General features: G+C 36.6%; 1 protein-coding gene across 1 annotated transcript in view; it reads right to left on the reverse strand.

The window, feature by feature from the left end:
* Positions 1 to 24,663, reverse strand: part of LOC142987509 (uncharacterized) — a 110,603-nt gene extending 85,940 nt beyond the window's left edge. Inside the window, exons 1-2 of the mRNA XM_076136322.1 lie at positions 24,107 to 24,663; positions 2,263 to 2,306 (exon numbers count right to left, since the gene is read on the reverse strand). The gene's annotated coding sequence lies outside the window, so the exon portion shown is untranslated. The remainder of the gene's footprint in view (positions 1 to 2,262; positions 2,307 to 24,106) is intronic.
* Between the last annotated feature and the right edge of the window lie 1,955 nt (positions 24,664 to 26,618).

Consider the following 26,618-nt stretch of genomic DNA (forward strand, 5'->3'; position numbering starts at 1 on the left):
GCGTTACATTGTTACATGACAGCGCACTTTCAATTAATAGGGTACCGTATCGATTGGTACCTAAGTAACTTCAAAGGATTCCGATGACCCAAATATGTCAGTATATCAAAAAGGTCGTAATCTGATTACGTCGTTGATTCCCGGCTCGTTTTCTTTTCGTATTCACGAAACGTCTATTCAACTTTAATTCTTTTAAGGCTTCCATCGCCTAATTATTTAACGGGAAGAGTTTTGTTTCATTAACAAATTATGTCATACTTTTGTATTGTAGTTTTTTTCGTAGTCTACTTTATTATGGGTAGGTAAGTATTTTAAAAATCTTTGTCCCAGTTTCAGTCCTACCCAGTATTGCTACTGTCCATATTATGTAAATAGGTAAGAGAATAAAAAACATAGTAAATAAGAAAATCTAAATATTAGTAAACAACCGAAAATAAACATGTGTATGACTTGAAGAGTTTATAGATATGCTTTAAAACGTAACATAATCCACAACCATACAAACTTGCTTATAAAAACTTTACAGCAAGAAAAGGAAAATCACAATCTGTATCTAAAAGATGCTTTCTTCGTATGCTGGATTCTTTGAAATGTCAAAACTTAATGCTATTTATAAATTATCATAATACTGCTTTACACTCATGTGGAACTAAGATCGCTCACAATTATTGCCATCGGGGCATTGCTGTCTGTCACACTATCTACAATGATAATAAGAGAAAAACAAACTGTTTGACGCAACTAATTACAGTGCGATACAAGTGCATTATTCTCTTCGCAATGTCTCATGCATCGACGATTACGAATTCTCACAGCAAAAAACAAGTTCGCTGTACTAATAAAAGAGTAATACGAAGTTAATTAAAAACTGAATCAGATAAAGCGCAAATTCTATTTAGCTGAACGTGGAGATTCCACTCGTCCATTATGAATAGCGATCTCACTATTTACTTAACCTGTTTCAGAGAAAGAGACAAAACCCGCACTCGTTTCACGTGGATTCTGCACCGACACGAGCACAAAGGAAATAAATGACTGTCACTGCGGAAATAGAATTGACCTATCCCATTGCACAATCTTTTATCTAACCTTTTTACGTAACAGACGCTTTCTTTGAAATTATTATTTGCACTTAACTCTGGGAAACGTGTTTCAATTACCTCCCTTGAAAGCATGTGAGGCAATTGCTTGGAAGTCCCATAAAGGGACACACCTTAGCGAAGTTACGCCACTTCTAAAATATTCAAATCTCGGGGGCGACTTTCCCCGTGCTCCAGTAAAATGCAAAACAAGGAAAGTTTCCCCCTAAATCAGCGGAGTCAGCAGAACGGCTCCCAGCGAGCGCGCGACAAGCACGCGGACAACAAACAAACTTTCATTTAGCTACAGCGGTCGCGTTACTCCAATTTCTGCTAAAAGATGCTTTATTTCAGTTAGATAAATAACTCAGCGTCATGCCATAGGCTTACTTATAATTAGTTTGTCGAAGGGGTTTGTCATTCAGTATTCATGATAAAGATATAATTAAATCACTAGTTGCCATGGAATGCTGGGATACGATTTTAAACTAGACATAAAGAAGAACTTATGTGTTACACTAAACATATTTTCACGAAAAACCGAAATTGAAATAGTCATTTCTTGTTTGATTAATGGAAACTCACATCAATAACAGAGCCCAAAACTAATGAGTGTGTAGTCTGAGTGCAGATGGAACACTGTTACGTAACGGGCTCCTGCTCACATTGTAATCTTGTTATTCACACACGTAGCATTTGTTATGAAACGGATGTTTGAACTAGTTACCGATACGAGTGCACGGATAGTTATCCATAGCCGGATATTTTCATTGAAATTTTTGTTTACGGACATTCACAGTGAATTGCGGACACAGAGAGGCAATAACAGAACGCTGAACAACTCCCAGTGAAAACGCCAAACATTGTTCACCTATTAACTTCGAGAAGTTTTTTCAATAAAATATAGTCCGTAACAGCGCTGCTGAGAATGCAAACAATGGAGGAAAACAAACGAGATGGGCAGCTATTATCTCACTATAACCCAGTTTTGCATGGTGAGCGGGATAAACGAAACGAGGCTAAATTGCTTACCAGTTGTTTTTTAAATGATCCCAAACTGTGAAAATACGCTGCTTCAGTTACTATCGCAAAAGTTTAAACAATTTTTCAGTGGAAATATGTATTCAATTTTCCTTTTCTCTCACAACTACTAACGTCTATTACAAAATTAGACTGTGCTTACCTTGAAAATCAACGTTTACAATCTGGATTGGAAACGTAGTGTATCTGAAACAAAAAAATACGTTATTAGCACATTTTTTATGTGATCGAGTGCAGGGTGTGAAAACTAAAAACAAATGCTCACGTGTAGCTTGGTTTTTTATAATATATGCAACTTAAGTATTTACACCTAACATCTATATAGTTTAGGAGTATATGTCACTCAACTGTTTATATTGTTCTAATGTATGTAATTATAATCTAATTATCCAACCTAACACACACATAGATGGGTTATAACACTATTGTTTATTAATTTGTATAGTAGTCTTTTGTTTTGCGTTGCGCAATAAAGAATGTAAGTACGGGTTGGGTCTCGGTGGTATATAATTAACATTGGCCTAGCAGGGCCGCAGGGGTAGCACATCCGCTGAGGATTGCGATCGGATCGCAGCACGCACTCTGGCCCCAACAGGCACTCGAGCCGCCTTCACTTTTTCACCTAGTCAAGTGATCTGAATAATAAAACTGTGTGCAATTCTTTAGCCTCTCGGCGGTGTCCTGAACAGAGCCATTGTGTCGCGTCCGTGTTCAAGAGCTTCGGGTGGCTTTAATTGTTTCATTATTACCCTTTCAACTTTTGCGTGCTCCACTTCCAAGTGTTACATTTTCGCTGACATTAAATTGTTTTAAGATTCTTCAATCAAGTTTTCTAAGTGTATTGTTTACTTCGTTTAATATTTAGATACACATCAACTTATCCCTCTCTACATCTTGCCTGTATACCTACGTATAAAGAGACCATTAATTTCAATTGTATAGCTATCCTACGTTTATTGAGCTGCCAAATAAATAAAAGTTCCTGCACATTAGCTCAGCCGCCATACGATAATAACCGACAAATATGACAAGGGAGCCTGTGAGTAACATCGGACCCATCAATATCTGTCATCAGTCACCGAGTAGAGTAGCCAAATAAAAATACACGCTCGGCCTCCATGACTTGATGCGAGGGTTCCTGTTTCGCTCTCATATTACATGAGATGACCTAATTCGATGGAAATATTTCCCGTATCATCGGGGAGTTGAACTCTATTGACCAATAATTATGTTATTCATATTCCAATTTTCGTACATCTCGGTACAGAATTAAGCAAACCAGATCATAGAAATTGTTTGCATAAAATATATTTAGGTGTGAACCAGATGAATAACAACTATGTCAAGGATGATAAGCAGAAAATTTCCTTTGAAAGCGCGGAATAAGTCAACTTTAATAGTGAAGCGAGGACGCTCGGTGTTCGGCGCGGCCGTGGGCACGGTACTCGTCAACCGTGCTCTCCGCCGCCGCCGGTGCCTTTGAATAAATGGACATCTCTTTAGCACAAGAATTTCCGAGAGACGGGTAGTTAGCGAAATTAATTGTCGTTAACTTTTATTATTTGCCATTCTCGAGAAACGAATAATGTTTTATCCGCTCTACAATTCATAAAAGTTTTAAAAATACATAAAATGTTGATTAGATTAAACTGGCATGCAGCCAGCGATAATCTGACAGCTGCATTGATGGGGCAGCAGTTGCACATGGCCATACAATCTGTTAGTTCACTTTTATGTATGTACAGTCTAATTACGAAAACATTTATGACTCAGAAATAGAGCCGTTATCTTGTACAGCTGTGATATAAGCTGATAAAAATAATATGAAAAGAAAGTCTTATAGTAGAGGTAAGGTCATTTTACATGTAAAATATGCTTTACAAATAAATAAAAGCAATAACGCAGATTCCAATTTTTGTCAATTGTCAACAAAACCATTAATAAAATTTCTACATGAACTTTCAGTCGTCTTAATCAAGAAAGTGTAGAGTCCACTGAAATTCGTAATTTAATTTCGCAGCAGTTTAATTTTGCAGCATTTCAAATTTTGATATTTTGGACGTGTCAGACAAACAGTCCCTTGAATGGACAAAGCATAATATAAACACGTACATGTTTAATTTAATAAAAGCCATTTTATGATATAATGTGTGTTACCAAAAATTAAAGCAGCGCGCACGTGTTGAGGTAAGGGTCGGTCAATGACCTCAAAATTCATGATAGGTACCGTTAATTACTTTCGCAAGGGAAGAATGTAGCACGCTACAGTAATTTACAAACAAATCGACATATCGATTAACTGCAATGTAATCTGATTGAGATTAAAATCAATACTACGAACTTGAAAGTATATTTTCATATGTTTCGTTAAAGCCTATGATTAAATATTTTTTAACAACCGTCTTTTTTAAGTTATTTATACTAGTTTATAAAATAGATGTGATGTGATTTGATGGTGTTGAATTGATTCCAATTATTGTAGATCTAGTTTCACGAAATGTGTCTGTTATATAAAAATTAGAGAGTCACCCTCGTTGGACTATTCTTTAGCGCAACTGTTAATAGTTAATTGAAAGGTTTAGATTCCTGAAATACTGTAGAATATTTCTATAGGTTAATTGTAGGTATAAGCTGGAGGTTGAAATTGCGTTCGGCAGGTGCTATTCAAAATGTATTTCTAGTCCAAAGTCGGTGCACGTCATCAACAAATCTTTAGTTAAGGTAGTTACAATACTTCGTGATTTAAGGAAACTGCAACTTTGTCAAAACTACAAACTTTCGATGATACAAGCAACTGAATTACTTTAATTCAAATTACGAAGACGCTTTCGAGAAGTCATTTGTTTTATGACAACAGAATTACGACATAAATGTAAAGGATTACAGCTTTGGGTGGTATTAGTACCTAAACATTCAATTGCACGTGTATGAATCAGATAAATGCATTATAAAATACATAGAATACTAATGTGGTTGCGTTGTAAACAAGAGGCATGTATTCATCGCCAGGCAGTCCGTCACGTGGCGCGAACGTGGCATCCACAGGTCCTGATTGTACTCATCATAAAAACTCGTCACGTCTACCCCTCACCCCTTCACCCCTCCCCCACCTCACCTGAAGAAAGCCTCCCCCGACAACGGGAAATTCAGAAACGCCTGGGGTGAGAGCGAAGCGTCTGGACAGATTTGTACCTAACCACAGGTATTACTGAAACGTATGGTTAGAAAGGTAATGTGATGGCTTAAACATATCATATTATTATATAGAAGTAAGTCTAAGTACCTTCTGTTGTTATACCCAAGTTTAAAAATGTTAACTCGTTAAAATGCTTTGCTGTTGAAAAGTTAAAATAATACTGAACAATGTCTATAAATCTTCATCTCGAAGCATAAATGTCATAAACGTGAAAGAAATATGAGCAATTTAAAAGAGAATCGATTGTAAATAACCATTTGTTTTTATGCATCTAGAGAGAACTACTTTTAAAACCTATTCCTGAGTCGTTTATTTAAAAATGCATCAACTTAAGCTCATCATATACATCGTGTTTCCGCTCGTGTAAAATACATAATCCGTACACATACATACTACCTACGTACAAGTAACGTTACGACGTTTTCGCACCTTCTGCGGCTTGAGTGGTATAACGCGGTTGACAAGCATACTAAATGCGAGCGTGGAGAAGGCCGAACAGACTTACACATGAACTAATACACCACTTAATATTAACACATTTACCACACCATGTAACATTAAAATAACAAATACAAACTACATACTTCTGTAATGATAACGATAACTGCCACCACTATGTTAATTCTAGTCTTTGAATACCAAATACTAGTTATGCGCGATCGTTCAGGCTTTTGTCTGAATACGACTCGTTCTTCAAGAATGTTAAAACCTTTTATGACCATAATGATGGCTCTATCTGAATAGCGACTGCTATTATATTTTGAAGCCAAAACCGCAAGTAGCAAGCTTACCTTGGTATTACGGAAAATAACCGTGGTTTCCGGTGAATCTTAAATATATTTGCAGAGATAAAACAGAATGGTACCGCAGCAGGTGGATGCCACATTGTTCCCCGTCCCGACCTCCAACCTTAAATGTATGACGCCAACAGAAGCAATGTATAGCCGGCAACTTTTCCTAACAACCGGGACACACAGCGTACGATTTATTGTTTTGATTTTCACGGATCTCTGTTTTTCAGCCTTTGAATACCTTTATGCTTTTTATAAGAAGTTCTGGTGATATAAAAAAATACACCTTGTTGATATCAATTTTGTACCTAATTGTCATTATTTTCATTTCCACAGTATAATGAGTGGTTGTGTCACCATCGATAAACATTACTGAGTTTAATCCCAGCTAATTGAATCCTATTCTCCATTCTCACGGTTAAGTACTGTTTACAATGCGCTTAAATCTCTTATAAACCGTAATGCCTTAAGCGTCAAACCAATTAGTGCCAAAATACACTGCAAGCCACGTTTGGCACAAACTGGCGGGTTAAGAGTTCATAGTAATGTCTATTGTTCGAGTGCAATGACCGCATGAATTAGCACATGTTACGACACTCGGTTTTTGTATGAAGGACAAACGCTGCATGTAATTTTGCTTTTTGAAATATTTGCTCATAATTAAAACTCTAGCTCTTATACAATTAGGTAATAATACTAATAACTGTGTCATGTAGGTCGCTTATTTTTATAAATTGTTCAAAGCATGTTTGTTAAAAATAAATCGTTTATAAGAAATTAGAATTATAACATTACTCTTCTTGATATTATTTAACCTAAAGTGACAGTGACAGTTGTATTTCTCTTATCGCAGCGGATTAAAAGTAATGTCAAAAATCCGCATTCTTATCTCGTTGCAGGTACTCTCACTGCCGTAATAACTAAGTTAGAAGTGGACTTTTAAATTTGGGCAGCTCCTGAGCCGAACATTAATGACCTACGCCGCCATTTTGAAGGGCTGTTTTAAGGAAAACCCCCCGGTCGCCCTCACTGGGGAAGTAATGCATTTTCCTTTATCATGGTGCGGACAGTTTGCGCACTTCTCGGCGAGGGGACCGGCTTTTACGATTATTGTGCTCACATCGTTACAACATGAGATCTGCAATAAAAAAACACTGGATTCGATCTCGCACACCGTAAATGGCAGCGGTGACGTCGCTCAGGCGATCTATTCAGAAACTATTACTGGCTATTTGATTTTAGTCACGAAATAAGTCCCTACGATAAGATAAACTCAATCCAAGATTGATCCTAAAAGAGTGCTTCTAATTTTTGCTGTGTAATGTTTGTCGAGTTAAAAAGTTGAATGAACTTTTGACTTATATTTCGGCACGTTTTAACCCAACGACTTTCTATAAAAGGATTAGGTTAAGTTACAATACCAACAGTGTTACGACACGCATCAACGCGCTGCATTTCAAAGCGGCGTGTTGCAAGCCTCAAGCGAGATCTAAAAATGTCAAAAACGTGTAGACATTTTGCCTTGGGAAGTGCTGCGTCTGGTTCGTACGTCGACGCAGGCGATGCATCGCACACCGGAACACTGTCGGCCACGTCGAGCGTGAAATAATGCACCACATGTTGAATAACATCGTTAATTAATAGCGCCCAGCGAAAGCGCAAGTGTTCACATGCTACTTGAACATAAAACTTGACTTATTAGACAATAAATAACGAACACAGATATTATAATGCAGTAGCATGAAATTACTGTTATTATGCATGTTACCGGGGGAAGTATGCACGCTTCCCTAACGACGGACCCACATGACGGTGACGGCAGATTCGTAACGGATAAACATCTCCGAGAATTAACAATGGACTTATAGATATATGATATTATGCAATATCCACCGCCATGAACATGTAAAACTATATATACTAACTATCAAATTTCTCACCTGAGTTCATCGACCTCTCAGAATTATTTGCCTTTAAAGATATAACTGTCGCGGTCGTGTCAACCGTGTCTAACAACAAACACAGAGTTATTATAGTCCACGCTTGTCCATGTTTAGAGCACATCGACGGCCGCCACGATAAATTTACACGTCAACGTTTCCTGGGAATATTTTTGTAAAGTGGAGTGTATATTTATATTAAGCTTTGTCGCCATTTGATCGTTTATTTATGACAACGTAACCATGTAAAATGGAATTCAAATGCAATCTTATTTGCATCACAAAGACGCAGTTTTGGGCTTCTTCGAGTGTTTTGGCGTTCCGGTTTTGTTGAGTGTTTTATTACGGTGTTGCCACATAAAGTCGTTTTGGTTTTTGTATCAAATACCATCTGTAAGTACGTATTTATATATTTTTTCTGTGGTTAAATATCTGCATCAAAGAAGATCTAATAAACTAAGACTAGTGCGCATACATGATTTCAATTCTGTCACCTAGACATTGCTAACAAAATAATCCCGACCCTGTCAAGACAGCAGTTGCTGCTGTTACTTTAAATTAAATTAATGAAAGTGTGATTTGTCGAAGCACAATATAGGGCAATCGTGCAGGAGAAAGTGCGGGCGCCCGCGCAGCCGTGAGAGAGCCTGGACGTGCAAACATTGCAACTCGGCCACTCACCTATTATCAGAAACTACATTATTCACGGTTCATATTTTAGGGAGCTTTACGTATATCACGCAGATAATACCATTGCTTTATTGTATGTTGATTTGTTAAGGAAGGTCGTAAACTCTATCGCTGAGTTTAACAATGATATTGTTATCTTATTGTAGATTATATATTAGCGAGTGTTTGCGACGTAACAGTCTGTGGTAATAAACACACATTACTTATTGTCGCCATAAATTACAAGCAGCCATCCCTGTGCGTTATACAATACCGTTGGTACGTACATAATATCATCTTTCTCTATTCAAATTGTAGATCAGAATTCATAGAGGCACATCAAAACACAACTTCAGCGCGTATCACAGCGAGGTCACGGAGTGGACGTGGCGCGTCGACTTCCTCTTCTAAGAGGATTTCACTAGAAAGCCTTCGATGACACCAGACACCGCCGCTAACACAACTTGAGGCTGTAAATCTCGTCCGAGTGGAAAGTAAACGCTTTCCAACACGCACTACTTCAGCACATGCCCAATAGAAGTCTTTGTGCTCTCCGATGGCCTCCGATTAATTGGATCGACTATCTACATACATACACTTTAAGCGCATCTTATCGTGCTTACTTTAACGATCGCTGTGTAAGAAGGCCGCTCATAACAACTGCTCATTCCTTGGCATGTTTGACAAGTCATGCTATGGATAGAGCAGAATATAAATAGAATAGTAGAAACATCCGCCGGAGGAGGCAATAAACAATCGAAGACCCTTCCTTGCAGCGCACAACGGTATAATTACAGACCAGTGTGATTTTTTTCTTTGTGTCTTTAACGATGAATGCAGCACTCACTACAATGTATCCCACCAGAGGAGAAGAGAAATAAAATGTTGAAGATATTTAACAATTGAACAATTAGTGACTCATTTACTCAGATGATATCTTTTTTACTGACGAGTTTTTTATGGTATGTAAATAAACAATTAGACATGCATATTTTAGTAACAAAAATAGAAACTAGCTAAAAATGGCGTCAGGAAAGTAAGTAAAAAGCTAGCGGATATATTTTAGCAAATAGCACTCTCATTATAAATAATGAAGCTAAATAGCTCCATTCTCACCTTTTGAAAGTTGATTTCAAACCACAGAACGAGATTACAACAACATTATTATTTTATCATTAAAAACTCTGCTACTCGCGGTATAATTTACTTGGTTCACTTCTATATTTAGTAACTTAGGTCTGTAATCATAATGCGATCTGTTAATAGCACTTATTAGCGTTAACTCGTCGATATAATGATTACCAATCAATACATACAAAACTGTCCCGTTACTGAGTGACTGAATTACTGATGGACAACGCACAACTGAAACTACTGAGCGTAGAAATTTGAAATTTGGTATGAGGATTCCTTAGGAAGTGTAAAGGACCACTAAGAAAGGATTTTTGGAAATTCCGTTCCGAAGGGAGTGAAGTTCCACGCGGGCTAAACCGCGTACGAAAAACTAGTCTAAATATATTAATTATTATTCATATAATTAGTTATATTAGGATAATTGAATAGCGAGCTACACATTTTATTGTTTAAAACAGATTTTACAAACCGAATGGGGAAGTCCCTTTAGTTTACCTGCTGTAGGCTATCATGTAAACAATAGGGTGACATCACGATTGTTTAACTCCAAGGTTAAATTATTTATAAACAAAGTATCATTTACGATACAACATACCTCCTATAAGTAACTAAAAATAACCGTATCATATTCCTATCTAGGTTATTATGGTAATACTAATACGATTTCGTAAGTTAGGCTAATTTGTACAAATGCAGCTTTAAATTGCCTGTTACAAATGGAGAACGATGTTTTCAATAACCAAGATTTCTATAAATGCAAACTCATGAAATGATCACTCTCTCTATAGTAATAGTACAGGAGTATAAAATAGAAGCTTTCTTTCGATTGAAATAATGTCTCTATTAAATATTTACGACATGATTACGTGTAACATAATTTATAGGTACTAAACGTTATTCTAAAGCGAAGTCTTAAAAATAATAATTCTGGTTTTATGGTGTTGTATAACATAATAATAATATAATAAGCACTCAGGTGGCTAATGGTTGCGAGCCTCCCCTGAACGAGTAGGATTAAGATATCATTCTGACCAAATGCGGGTTGGCAGATCCCGTGAATTCCCCTGCACCTTAGACTGTTTTTTGGATTCCCTATGGACCCGCAAAATCGGAGGTATTTTGTTTTATTAGAGACTAGCTCTTTCCCGAAACTCCGTCCGTGTATGTATGGCGTCTGTCTATGAGGCTTATATATTATTTCATGGGTAAAATCATAGGCAAAAGCTATTATTTATGTATTTAAGTGTTATTTTGGTACATAAGCAACAAAACTGCCTAGTTTCATCAATACACTAATACATTCATACCCCGATACTTTCGCATTTCGATAGGATTTGCTTCAAAACATAGACAGTTATAACAACAATAGTTATAGGTAACATCAAAATGTAACGTTACAAGTGATATTTATAGTTGCTATATGTAAATTATTATAATTTTATTAGACACGTACAAAGATTTTCATATTGCAGTGTGCCATTTACGTGGTCCGGGCATCGAACTGGTGCGCAAGCGACGATGCGGACGTGACCTCCGCCCGATATGCACAACGGGACCCTTTATTATTCAGCCCGTGAACCCTTGCCCTTATGTGTACGATATGCAATTGCGTTCTGTAAATCAAAAGAAATTAGCCAGCTACTTAGATTTACTTACTTTTTATTTTTTTGTTTGTTCACAATTGCTCTAAAAGTCTAAATAAATGTGTTAATACAGTAATATATTTTATTCAAATTAATTTGCGTCTCCTTCATTTTTATAGCTTCCCGTATAATTTGAAGTTCAAGTAAATAAATTATACATATAAAACTATTATTTTGCACCGCAGAATATATTTACATTTCAGCACATTCTACTTAGTTGAGAAGTTACTTTATTTATTTAATGGTTTTTGTCTATGAGCAAGCAGGTCACCAGTAGGGGAAAGCTACAAAAACTTATCCCAAATACAATTATTATAAAAACCAAATATTTCCACTGGGTAAAAACATGCAAATTCGTCAAACCGAATCGTTTTTGAGGACATCGAACTACTTTGTTAGGGCTTCGGTAATTATTTGTATAGCTATTGTATACGTTAGCTTATTCAAAATACACAATAACAATACACAACATCCTTTAAACCAAACTACTGTAAAATAAGTACATTCAAGGACTAAAAACTACCAATATTTCACATTATTTGCAAGACCGACATTGTCCAATGACTAAATAGCTGATATAACACTGCATAAAACACTATAACGATATCGACAACGGTTGTCAGGCGACGATTCGTTTCGGCTTGTGCAACGGCGCCAATCACACGAGTAAACGATCCGTGATCACTCAATAATAGTCTCAAATAATAACTAATAGCTCTAACAATCTAATGCATGCTGCAACACACTGGGAAAGTTGTGAACTCAGCTTTTAATAGACTTGAGGCAACGAGATTATAGTCATTACGTCACCGTCTTCGGACACACATGAGTTACCACGTATGTACAATCGCACTCACTTCGCAAATAGCACAATTAGGTAATAACACCTCTGTAGATAAAATGAGCAGTCCTGAAAACGAGTTTCACCTTGAATTATATTGTTCATAAAATCGGTGTGCAAGTTTATGACTGTCTGGATGTCATACTAATAAAAAATACGACTTGGAATTTATTAAAGTTAGCAGAGAAGAAAATGCTTAGCGACCGTGTTTTTAACAATATTTTAAGCTTACGAATAATAAACTCTACCTATCAGAAGATTCGAAAGACAGTTATAAATATATCTTTCTAAATTCATTACATATATTTTTACATTAAATGATTTAAAATGTAATTTTTTAAAGTTCAATAAGTCAATGTAAATATTAAAAAGTATTTCATATCAATTCCATACAGTCCAATCTATGAAAAATAATAAACATAATTGCCCTTGTTAACAAATTGATCATTACTTTTGACACAAACGTCAACAAATATCGTGCGATACCGTATGTGGTTGAGTCCCTTGTGGCCAAAACAAACCTTTCGCAATTATAGTCCAGAATGATAAATTACCGTAATCGCTGATCATAAATGATATATTAGTGAGTATTACTGTCCATGTACGTAGGAACTATTATATACATCTACATAAATATGTAGATTCAAACTCTGGAACATTACGTACTGCCAAACAAATTGCCTTTTAAAGCTGTTGAGATACTCGAAAAGGGATTATCCCTTGAGTGTGCTCTTAAATGTGATCCTTTAACCGATGAACGTCTGAATTTCCTAAAACCGCTTTATAATCAGAATAATATTTAGAAAAGAGGCGTCAGGTGGAAGAGTATCTTAAATTGTAAGAAAAATAAAGGACAGTTTATGCTATAGACATACCTAGCTACCTACATTTATTGTTATAATTTCCAGTAAATCAAAATAAAATCACGGCGTCAACGCGAACGCATTCCAATCTAGGTATACAATATGAATGAATAATTGTGCGAAGAAAAGGTTGACGTTATAATGATATGACGATCTATTCATAGTTAAGTCCACACGGAAATATATAATATAATGACAGGTAGGAGCATAAAAACTAAGAGGTGAGATCATATAACGTTTTTGCGAAGCAGAAATAAACGTGCAGAATTAACACCACTGATAAAGTGAGAGATAAAAGTATTTGTTACATCTAGAAAGAATTGAGCGCAGTCAATGACATAGTTTATGTATTTTGTTTTGATTCTACATCCTACAATAGTTGTATTTTGTTTCACAGTTTTGCGTAGTGAGATTGAGATTATTTTGCCATGCATTCTATTAAAAAATGTTACTTAGATCAAAATTGGAGCAAAGAAGAAAGTACTGCGGATGTTTTAATAAAAACTGATAATTCACATTAATGAATTAGTTGCGTCTCACTAGGGGCTCAGCAATTAGTACATGCATCTATGCTCAGTCAGCCAAGTCCCGATTTATCATCCACATATTAGGAATTCGCTTTAAAATACACAGACAGCCAAAAGTTTACGTCGACATTTCAGTGACTACTGTTACCGGTATTCGACCGGTAAAAGTTGAATTGCGAAAGTCAGACTGCAACTTCATTTAAAATTCACTATTTTAATTCAGTCGTACGAGGAAAGGATGTCTGTGCATTAGGAAATATTTATAAAGTTTATTGTATCACACCTAATAGGAAATCGTCAATATATTTCACGCGCAATTGATCTAAGGAAGTGATGACAACGCAATGACTTCTGAAGTTCTACTAATGACAGTTTTTAGTCTATTAATTTATTCCGATTTTCACACAACCGGTTCTACTTTAGACTGTTTTTAATGAACGTTAATTTTTGTTGCTGAAACACGCGACGAATTATTTATTTACACTTCTTCTTTTGTTTAATTACTTTGTAAATTAGGCGTAACAATAGAATTAGGCGCTATTTAGAATTCAAAAGTTAATAGAATATGACAAACTCATCAAAGTCATGCTCAAGATAATGCCAAAGATTCAGTGTCGTAAAATGTATCCCATAAAATAAGTAAGGTCACAGGAACTTTAGAGCCCACAGAAAGGGCCATAACAGCCCAACCATTTCCATGTTCATTTATTTAACAAATTAATTAACGGTTCGAAGAGGATATTGGCAATGTTATTAACTTGGCTTCATCGTCCCTCGATTGTATTATATGATCATCTGTAGAAATGGCGCATAGGATAATATAATGTACTTACTCAATGAAACCGTTCATAGGTATATAAAGCTATATAAAAAAACGTGTAAACTGAACACAATAAAGTTATAAAGGTATAACCAATGCTACATAACGCCAGAGCCGATTTACGTGAGCCGACTAAGAAAACATTAATGCTTATTGGCGTTGTAGATTTTAATATAGATAAAAATATTAACGTCGTTCAGTATGTATTAAAGAAAATGTGTAAAAGGAAATGAGGCGCGCGGCGCGGGTCGCGGCCAGGGGTTAATCATTGTTGCCAACGTGACGAGCTCCATCACCCCAGGGATCAGCGGCAATTTGTCAATCACCACGTGAATGCCCTTCACTAAAGCTTTCAATAAACGCGTACCCTACCAATATAATCAATATTCAATAAATTGTCCAACAGATTTTATTACCTACTCATTTACGAGGACGAACAAATTATATCGAACAATAGACAGACGTAGCTGATTTATGCGTCTTCGCGATACTTTGATCCCTCATATAAACTACTGGAAGCCAAGAAAAAGGTTTCAAGTAAACCGGATAATGTCAACATGAAGAGTATCGTAATTAATATTGTTACTGCAGTCGACTTTTGACGTAACATCCGTATTCCGTTTCCTGAATTGTAATCATCGTAAAACCGCAAAAACTGTACAAGCGAACATGTCATGAGAAGCGGCATTCTAGGCGGTAACAGTAATTTCATAATTTTTCCATAAATTACGGCGATTATGTTAAATGGCAATGTTATAAAACAATAAGTTATGCGAGGTACACGTCATTACGATTTCTACGCTTGATCGGATTACGATAGCCCGTCGACAGCATGATATCATAGTATCATACTACTAGCGAACCTTGCCACTCCTTATATGTACACGCTTTACAATATTGTAAGTTCATATTCAAGTTAAACAATATTGTAGTTCATTAAATCAGTCAACAAAAATTATTCATGATGCTAGTATAATGTGAGTATTTAATCCTTTTTAAATCTGAAGATAAATTATGTTTACTAACTGCTTGCGTGCAATTGTAAACATTATGACTACTATAGGACCTATTGCCTATTCAAATTCGTCTGGTTCCAATTTGTTCGATGAAGATATCGCATGTCGTCGAATCGATATTAATTAAAAGCGCTCAAACAATGCTGTCATTATTCGCTCCGGCAAAGCCGAGGACCGATTGTCTCTCAGTCCTCGCGCCAAAGGAGAGCGCTTGCCACCACCATTTCAGAGGCGCATATCTTATCTGTTCGTGGTTTTCATCTATTATTTGTCTGATATTTCTCACCCTCTGACGACTATAACTATAAATGACTCTACATTTTCGCAACAACAACGTTGTAACTGGGTACGTTTACCTATTGATTGAGTATTCATTTTCTTAAGTAAGTGGATGAAGATTTCATCAAACAATAATGACAGTCACGATAATAATCAGTAGCACGACACATGAATGCATGCACTCACTCGCTGTCCCGTTAGTTCAAAGACCCAAATAACAATCATCATTGCAAAGGAACGTGAAACTTTTTAATCTAATCGATTACACACACTCAATCGTAACGCGCTCCACGTAACACAACATAGAAAAACTTAATATGTGCAGTTTGCTTATTCTTTCTCGCGTGACAGTAATGGCGGAAAGTTGATTTGCTCGAAATGTTTCTCACGGTGCTCACGAGCGAGTCAAGACATTACTGCGCTAGACATAATCGCAGCCGACCCATGAGTTACTTGCTATTGCTGCAGTGAGATTAAGTGGTTATTACCACGCCCATGTTTACGGTATAATGCAGGTAACCATACAACGGGGAAAAAATAAACTAGGACTGCGAATAAGTAGTTGGATATGTTTATTGTATCATGCGGGCAGTATCAACGTATGGTGATCAGCTGTAATGGCATCAATTATATCTGTGCGAATTAGTTGTCACTTAGCAAGATTAGAGAGCTAATTAAGTCACGGTAAGGCTGCGACACCTACTCGCGCTGGAGACGTGACTCACTGAACATCTGGCGTGTTGTAAGAGACAACAAGTCAATACGAAACACAATCGAAAGCTAGCTCACGTCACTTAGTGGATCTATTGTTATTGACAAACGCACGTGGACCTGTCCAACACAAACGTAAAGGTCAATTAGGAAACCAACCAGCTTTGTACTTCTATACATATACTTATGAACTATTTACATATCTCTATTTTTACTTTACATACCTATATTATCTTACCGAATATGGTTTTGCAGCTGTTATCAATAATTTATTTAACTGTATTAAAAACATTTTCCTGCTTTGTTGGATTCAGGGAACTTTGTTCCATAAATAACATTTCGTTTAAAGAATAAAAAATATAGCTCTTTTAAATTTGAAAGAGCAATAACTTATGTAATAAATTTTGAACTTTATCCGTCGCAGTATTTGCCGCACTGAAATAATGAAACATGAAAATGCCAAGACCTTAATAGAATACAAATACCAGCGGCGTGTTCTATTTGTAACGATTGTTTTGATCCATAAATACTGCATTCATAGAGCCGCGATGGTGCGGCGAGAGCAAAGCGACTACGACTAACTAAAGCGAGCTTGTTCGTTGCGATTGGCAACGAGCGTGAAATGTGGGGCGACGCAGCTGAGCCGCTCACCAGATCGATACTTGATACGCACACCGCGCTCTGAATGTCGTCGTGACCGGATTCGATGATTTATCCATGAGAGGCCAATTTTCTAAAAATAAAGAAAACTGCAATCGCCACTCAGACTCTACAGCTCAAAACAAACGGTACTAACACTGGCTATACATATACATGTTGCTATAAACAGTGATGACGACGAAGCCGGTTTCCAACAACCATTCAAGTAGTAATAAATTATGCTTCGATGACTCACGTGTTGCCTCTGTACATCTACAATAAATTTATCTTGTAAATATTGAAAACCCAAATCAGCAGTAGTAGTCGAGTTATTTGTAGTAAACGTCACAATGAAAGTTAGAACTAAGATTTGTGCTAAAACCAGAAAGGATTTGTATCAATAGCAACCGAAATTGTCAATGGAAAAATGAAATAAGCTTGTATCATAACAAACCAAACAGATTTAGTAAACATCACATGAACCGTCTTACATAAAAGGTGGTAAAAAGAGATGTGACGTGATAATATAAACACGTAGAACATTTAAAATAATACCAAGTTCGAGGTCGGCTACTTTATCATTGTTAACAAGGCGCCCGGCTGTGACGTGATCTGGATTCCCTAGCCATTTTATGGTGCGCGTCGCCGGCACTGGCCCGTACTGCCTACAAACAACAACGCCGGGCCCAACATAACAAACCGTCCACCTGCACTTTCACTTGTTTGTTTTCATTGTATTTAATCATTTACTAAAAAGCGGTTATGGGAAATTCGTACATTAACTCAATTGAGGAAGTGTAATTTTGACCAGATACTATGTTTAAATCGCATGTCTAACAAGCATTTTCTCTCGAAAAATAACCAAGAGCTAACAAAAAAGAAAGAATATTTCGTAGTTCATCGCGTAATACCCGTGATTTGAAACAATCTTATTTTTTTGCAGAGAAATTTCGCCACAATCATCAGCAGTCACGCGAGTACACACAATTTTCTTACTTCAGATTGTTTAATTTAACCATTTTTATTAATGGCAAAGATTAAAACGTAATAGGTCCTGGCAATAAGAGGAAATGATTCAATTAGTTCAGGTCATCAAGTGGCATTTGATGACGGAACAGAGCGGTCACTTAGTAAGATTTGTCTGATGAGGCGTGACAGCCTGCGGCCATTATAATAAATAGTTGCACTGAGAAGCCGGCTCTAGTCCGTTATCCGTCACGCTTCGAACCACAATCCGAACGGCAATAAATCAGTTTCGGTTTTTACTTCGCGAGAAAATAATATCCGTTTCATATGTTACAAATATCTTCATATTGTACGTGTCATCATAACTATTTAGTTATCGTTCCATTTCGCCGATGTTATTGCTATTATGTAATTAATTGTTAGAAAGTCGATTAATTATCTGTCGTTTTTCTTACTAATTAATCATGGACGATACATGGTTCCAAATACCGAGAAGTCCTTGTAGAGACTACTCTACAATATAGATTAATTGATATGAATTAAATATCAGACATTGGATACCCTTTTGATTGCAACAGAAATACATATTATATTATAGGGTGGCATGATCTAGCTATAACCATTTACATTCCAAAATCCGTTTGCAACTAATTATACTCGTACTTAACAATTAATCTAAAATCAGCATTTAGATCCAAATTATGGGTCATGCAACATGCTGTAAAATACATGCTTAGTTTCAAAATATAAAGTTAAGGAAGCAGAAATGATACCGAGCGCATGTCGAACAAAGTCAGAGAAATATGCAAAATTGTAGGAGAAAGCATCATTAGTAAGGGCAGTTTATCTCATGATTCACTTGGTTTAATTATTTCATAGCCTGTTATATCAAGAATGTTGTATTGCTCTTATGAGCGATCTAAACATTCTCATATTATTCTATCAACATTGTTCATCTGATGCAGCAAAGAAGTTATGAATAATAAGTACGTATGATGCATGTGTTTTGTGGTTAATTTAGTTGAATTATGAAGGCGTGTGCCGACCTTGAGCGAGGCTCGCTTCGTTGCACCCGCCAGTTCCGGCCTGCCTCGTCTCGGTCCAAATATACTACCACTAACAGATATATTTATTCAACGTTACTCAAATAATTACATAACTTTTAAGCTCATAAAACATACGATAGATCTAAAGTATCCATTTAGCCTGTAATTGCATTATATAACGCGTACGGAAGCTCCACTCATGGACCATTAAATGATGTCGTTTACTTCATGGAGTTGAATTTACACTCATTAATCTCTCTCGTACTTTAAAGAAGTCTGAGTGACAGTTTAAACGAAAGTTGGAGATGTTACTTTGTATATTAAATGCTATATCATAAATTGGTGAAAAATCCTCTTCGGCAATCAATTACCCTTAACAGATAGGGGCACGTAAGAATGGTGCTGTCTGAGATTTTAGTGTTGTCGTGCTCATTATAATAAAAACAATTGTGTAAACATAGTAGTGTATCTAATATATAATATAAAATTATTCATGGGATGTACCGGAGCACACATTAATGAGACTAACCAGTATGACCTCGACCCCAGGGCCGGCGTCAAACCTGCGCTAAGAGAATGAAGTCGCGTGAAAACTAATTAAACTTTGACCTGCCTACTTTAGAATTATCTCCGACAAGCATCTTGATATTGAATAAACAGCTATTAATAACATTAAAGTCTTTGGGGGTTCAGATGAGTAGAAAACTTGCTAAGGTGAGGAAAAATGTATTTTTATGGAAGACTTACCAAAAGGGAGGCTGTGAACCATAAATAATGAGATAGATGTAAGCGACGGAGGGTCATCTTTTTATCTCGCTACTTTACGACGCCGAATGCGTCACAAACACCCGTTCAGAGGCACCGACGTTTAATATATTGAAAGTATTTCTAGTTAAAGTTATCGAACTTATTAATAGAAAAAAGTCTTTAAGAAAATCTCGTGACGACTACGCGTTTTTTCACGGATCATGCTATGAATAATAGATCGAGCAATGATCGCGCGCCGGGTAATATTATATCATTACACAATCGTTAGAACACGATGAATAGATAAAGAAACATTTAATTGTAAATTATTATGCGTAATCTAAGCATCAAATTGTCTTAAACGTACAATTTTCCTTGCCTGCGTGATTATAAATCAATCAAATGTCAATTATTTCTTTTAGTAGCATTTAAACGACTGAAAGTTTCTGTACTGTTCTTTAACTAGTGTTGAAGAAACGTGCACACGTACGACTCAGGCGTAGGGCATGGTTCCCAAGGGATTGGGAATGTGGGGCGTATGTGCTCTTTACATTCAACACGCATTAGCAGGAACTCACAACCAACGTGCCGGGGACGTCGACAGAAATTAATGTACAACTTAATTATGGCGGGTAATTCACAACCGACCTTTTAATACCGCGTGTCAAGCTATGCAGCTATTGTAAAGTGAATAGAACTGCGCATTATTTCTGTAATGATGGCGTCATTCGGACCCGAGTTGATGGCATCATGTACCTACTGACTCACGATTCAATTTACGTTCCGCATGACATCTAAGCGTATTACCATCTGTGTTTGTTTGTAAACACTACTATCTTTCAGTATGTTCCACGCCTCAGTTTTGTAATCTTATCTAACGATATTTTACCTAACTTCAAAGCTAAATAGATACATAATCTACAGAAATCAAGCACAACTACGATCGTGTATATCATCCATGAGGTGAGCAAAAATATCTTCCACGTTAGTAGAGACGCCAATCTAATTTTCTTCGTATGTGCCTGAAGCTCATGTAAATGCCGTACGAACTTTTAGAGGCGAACACGTAACGTTACAGTTAAGCCATGTAATTTATTTTAATTTCCCCGGAGACTAATGATATCCTTAAAAGCTATTTCGGTTCCTGGCACAGTATCGTATTTCTTGAGTAATTCCAACTTTTGAATCTATTTTTAAAAGTGTTAATTTGATTTCGCATTGATTTATTATAGAACTCGGAGAGAATATTAAGCATAATTTGTGAAATAATTTTGTTTGGAAGTGCTGCTATTGAGTCGGGGCGGGTGGAATTAATACTCACCTAACGAATTCTAATTTAAGGAATAAGATAAGTTTATTTGTAGTGAGAGTTCTAATAATTTAAAGGATCGTGTTCTTTCGAGCACTATCGTAGACCTTATGGCTCACCAAATGTATTATGTTTGAATGTGATAGGGGTGAAACTGTAGCCGTTTATCGGACACAGTTCTAGTCCGGAGCATAATAAATGCGAATCCTTAGCGGGAACATATCGACGCTACGGAGCTGGGCTTAGATGGTTCTTCGTTCTCAAGGAAATACCGGACGTGCCCAGTGATAAGGAAACAGTAACTTATTATATAATGCATTATGTAAATAATTACATATGTATTTCTATTTATGTAGTGTTAAACAAAAACTGCAAAGGAGTCGGTAAAAATATAAATAAGGATGTAATTTATTAATCTTCAAATAATGTGTCCGCCTAAATTCGTCGTTTATGATCACGAGACGTCGTGTGCCTATTATTCAACTTTTATTCCAAGTATTTTAAATATCTGAGCTTCAAAACTCGTCCATTGCTATTCATAAAAGGCACGAAGTGAAGATGGTTACAGTAATTCAAATAAGAAATTAATCAAAATCTGTCAAAATAAGGTACCACGTCTTTCACCTGGCAATAAAGAGATAAAGGAAATTCGGTTAGGCAAGTTCTATTCTAGTCTCCAACACCTACAATAGATTTTAATATATTTTTATTGTCAGAGTTCTGAGCTTTACGAAACGAAAAACCTTTATCTATAGAAAAGCTTTTTGCGAAAGATTCACAGTTCGTTTTATTAATACCATTGTTATCGAGTCTAAAGTATGAAGCGTAGTTTTAAATTGGTTATGATTTTCATGAATCATTCGTAGAGGCAATTTTGTAGAGTTACAATGGGTTACGCAGACAAGCGAAGTTAAACAGCTTATTCGTAAAAAAGAAATTGTTTTCTTTTCTTATAAGGCAGTAACAAGACCCGCGTAGACATCCAGTTTCCGAACCCTTAAAACAAGTTGAAACAAAGCAATATCCGTAGACTTCAGAACTACATCCGTCGTAACATATACCTAAACATTATATTAACCTTTTATTCGACAGACAGTCAATATGCGTATAGTAACTAGGCTCTACATTGTGTCAGATTTCAACCAAATCCATTCAGGCGTTCTGAGGTAGATATCCATTCACACGCATTAGTAATATGACAGCTATCTGTCTGTATTACAATACAGTCATGTCTACTTTAAATTGTATGATATTTCCTGCTTTGTTAGTGATCAACCTAGAGTTTAAGAGGTATCTTTTATTTACTTCAAATATTTCGATCGCGATGGCAACGTCCACCGTCTCCTGGCTCCGTCAAAATATGACGCTAATATCAATTAGTCTTTTTAAAAAAGAGTGCCGTGATCGTAATAAACATTAAGGACCTTTTCTTTGCTTGTTCACGTTTGTTCGCTTGTACACGTTTCTCGTGTACAAGCGAAACTAAAAAAAATCCTAGGCTATTTTATGAATTCTTCACGTATACAATCATAAATATGACGGTCGTAAACTTTGAAACCTGTTGAAGAGCTGCAATATACTGGAATAGGTAGTAAGCATAGTCGTATAATGGGGAAGGCAAAGGCGAGCCTGTCCGCCAGACGACCTCATCCCGTCGCTATTGTAACAGCGCCTGCCGCTCATCAAATATGTACTGCATCGCCTGAAAGAACGCACAGTGCACTCTATCTTTAAGCCTGTCTCTCACCATCAACACGCCTCACCTTATCATCACCGATAACTGATAGTTTTTGCGCAGACATCGCACTTATTAATAGCTAACGGCCCGTAACGGTTCTCAACTTTCATGCTTTCTCACATAATTTTGTAAAACCTGTTTTCATTGTGTAATTGCTGTTTCTGAACCGGTCAGGATCGTGCAAAAGGGGTTCATGGTAACAAAAACCTGTACGATCTGTCTCTACAACGTTTAGATGCAGAGATTTATCGAAGGTGAATAGGGTAGAGTCGCTTACGTACAATGCATAACCTGCTGTTGCGAGTTGTTCTAACATACAACAGATTACATCGGCGGTACTCTTTTCTTCTTTATTATATTGAGTCTCTTTTATAGCTGAATATATTAAATATCCAGCGCAGTAAATGTTATCGCGATACAACACCGCAAATCGATCTTTAGAAAGCTTTCATTATCTAATCAGATTCATTATCATAAATTTACAAATATTATGTGCTTAATATTTAGCATAATCATGTATAAATTATGCTGTCTGAAAGTTATGCAATTTATAGGTGATTATAGAAATCAGATTTATTCTAATTCTTGGCGATATAGATACAATACGGAGATATTTATTCGTAAAGCCTTGTCTGAACGTTTAAAGAATAAAACATAATAAATCCATAACATTTTTTCAAGGTTTGCTTCTTAAAAGATATTTAAATAGTATCTATAAATGTACGCAAAAGCCTTTTTGGTTTTACGAGCATTATCCATTTTCGTACTTACGAGCGCATTCATCCCACGCTTTAGAAATTTCGCTACCGTCTAAAAGGAAACCTTTCTTTAAGGTTCTAAAGTCATCCAAATTAAAACGCTTTCGAAATAATATTATTAGAAGCCACAAAATAAAAACTTTGTTTACTTCCTGATAGTTAACTAAACGTGATACTGCAGGAAGTTTACCCTTTTTTATTTAACTACAATACGCTACATTTCTACTCTACTTAATAAATCGCTACTGACTGCAGGAAGGAAAATAAAAGAGAAAAAAATATCATAAACAATAAACATACAAACGAAATCGTGTATCAAATAATAGGGTCTTTATCGAAAAAAGTTCACTTACCCATACTATTTTTTCATCCGGAAAATAGTTGGAGGATGATAAGATCAGATAGCGCACATCGAGCAGTCACCACAGTGCATATTCCCAAGGTAAACAAAGATTACGTAAACGCAATCCCACGCACGCACGTCACCCGATCGATTTTCAAACTTTCGAATACGCCCACTTACATTTTAAAGAATTACTTAGTAAGACCTGCTCCCACAGCTCAACACCACATCCACAACACAATCTAACCAAAGTCTTTTGTGCCCTTGAAATCGTACAGGTTATGTTATCGATAAAGCACAACACGCGCACTGACAGTTCGAGCAAACAATCACAGGTCAAGTTCGGAGCCGGTCTCTACAATTGTAAATGAAAGAGCCTGTCTTTTGGTTAAAGTTAATGAATGCTATTGATAACAGGTCGCGTGAATGGTGAATTGCACGGCTGCGACGTGTTTCGGAGGTCGGCGAAGCAGTCGTCGTATGGCGAGGTCGGCAGCGACGCTCGTCCCCCCGTGGTCAGGCGCCGACTGAGTGAGCCGCGAGGGCGCCGCGGACCGAGTGCCGAGGACGAAGCCCCGCGCTCCGCCGCCGACGCGCCGTGCCGTCGAGTGCGCGCGCCTATCCGCGCCACCATAACATCCCAAATTATTTATTTTGATACAACATCACTGACTAATAATAGTATTCTTTGCCCTTTTGTTTAGGTGTAATCAGAACAGCCGGAGATTCACATGTAACTTAAATATAACTTAACATGAACTTGATTAAAGAAGCTAATGCTAGTGACTGTAGCTAGAACACTGGAGTATAATCAACATTTAATTATGCGTTAATAAATTCGGTACAATAATATAGGAAGTACTAAGCTACTTTTGGCTTCACGATATGTTAACTTATTGTTAACACCTATACCTATTCGATACTTCTAATAAGAGATTAATGATATAATTTAGAAGCTAGTTTCAGCTATAAGTTCAAATGGACATCAGATCGTCTATATAATAATTATCATTCAACATAATAATATTAACTTATTGGGTTTCTACGAGGAAATAGTTATAATTGTGATATATCACAATGCCAAAACTGAATACCTGAAAAAGTTCTGATTTTATTGAATATAAATTAAACATTTCATTTGAAAAATGAAGTTTCACACTTTGATAAATTAAAAAAGACGCGCTTAATATCATATAATAGAAAATGCATAACACCACGACGCAATACTTTTTAAGCCACAAATATAAATTTTCCTTTGCCTATAAAAATCAGGATTGGCTCTGAAGCTTATCGACACCACGCACTCTTGCATAATAATAGATGATAAATAATATTTGTTAGGAATTTTCTTCGATACATGAGAGGGAGGAAAAGAGTCACTGGGTTCTGTCAGGCTCAGGGGCAGGTGATTGAGTCTTTATCGCCGCCGACGGGGCCCGAGGGTGCAGCCTGCGTCCATGTCACTCTTACTTCCCCATTCATTTATCATAAAGCCAGTTATCGAGAGTTTCCTCCAACACACTCTTTACAAGAAGCAATGGGGAAACAGTTAAGTAGCCATTTTATGCGATCCGATTACAATTATATTACAATGTATAAAAACATTAAATAAATAAATATCAGAAACAATAAAAATCCTTCACCATACATCTAGAACAATAGAACACTTAAAACAAAACTGCTCTACCTTCTGACTCTCATAAAATTTCACGTTGGTGTTTTGTGTTTGTTGTACCGAAGAATAATGTTCGTTGGTTAATGGCAGGTAAGGTAAGAGGGAGGCAGGTAGTCGAGCGAGGATGCTGTCTCACAGTCTCACAGGGTAGCCCACTAACCTGAGTGTTCCAAGAACCGGCCGCTCTCCGCCGACTGCGCGCCGGCGAGACTTTAACTTGATAAACGCACAAATAATAAGCGGCATCTGGCTTATAGGGCACCGTTGCATGCCCTATAAGCCAGATAGCCAACAGTACCACTTACCATACTCCACTTGCTTCTACACAAACGTATTAAACTTTACCATCAGGCTTTCATTACATATCAACGCACAAAAACTAACTCTACAATCTCAATAAACATACACATATTATTTAAATAAGATCAGAATGAACATACATTACGATAGATTTTTACAGTAAGCACTAAACAGGCAAGAATATCGTGAATCAAATTATTACATCGACTAGTAGTCTTGCGTCGTGCTTATAAACATACAGATTTTCACAAAGCTATAAATATCATCCGCGTGTCAGTTTTCAACAAAGTATATTTTCATAAAATATGAATTTCCCCTGCCCCTTTAGGGGCCATGCAATAGATCGCGAATAAAGGGGCCCAGACTCCCTCAATCATCTCATACCCAATATGTAGATACATTTAAAAATGTTGGTCTTTTCACAATCAACCATGCAAATTTAACATATTTAGAGATATACCAGGATTCATGTACTGGAAATACATACAGATCTGTTTGATAAATCAACACAAGAGACTTTACTGAGGTACAGAAATATGTGTAACTA

Source organism: Anticarsia gemmatalis, chromosome 3 (genome assembly GCF_050436995.1).
Source record: "Anticarsia gemmatalis isolate Benzon Research Colony breed Stoneville strain chromosome 3, ilAntGemm2 primary, whole genome shotgun sequence".
Taxonomy (NCBI): Eukaryota; Metazoa; Arthropoda; class Insecta; order Lepidoptera; family Erebidae; genus Anticarsia; species Anticarsia gemmatalis.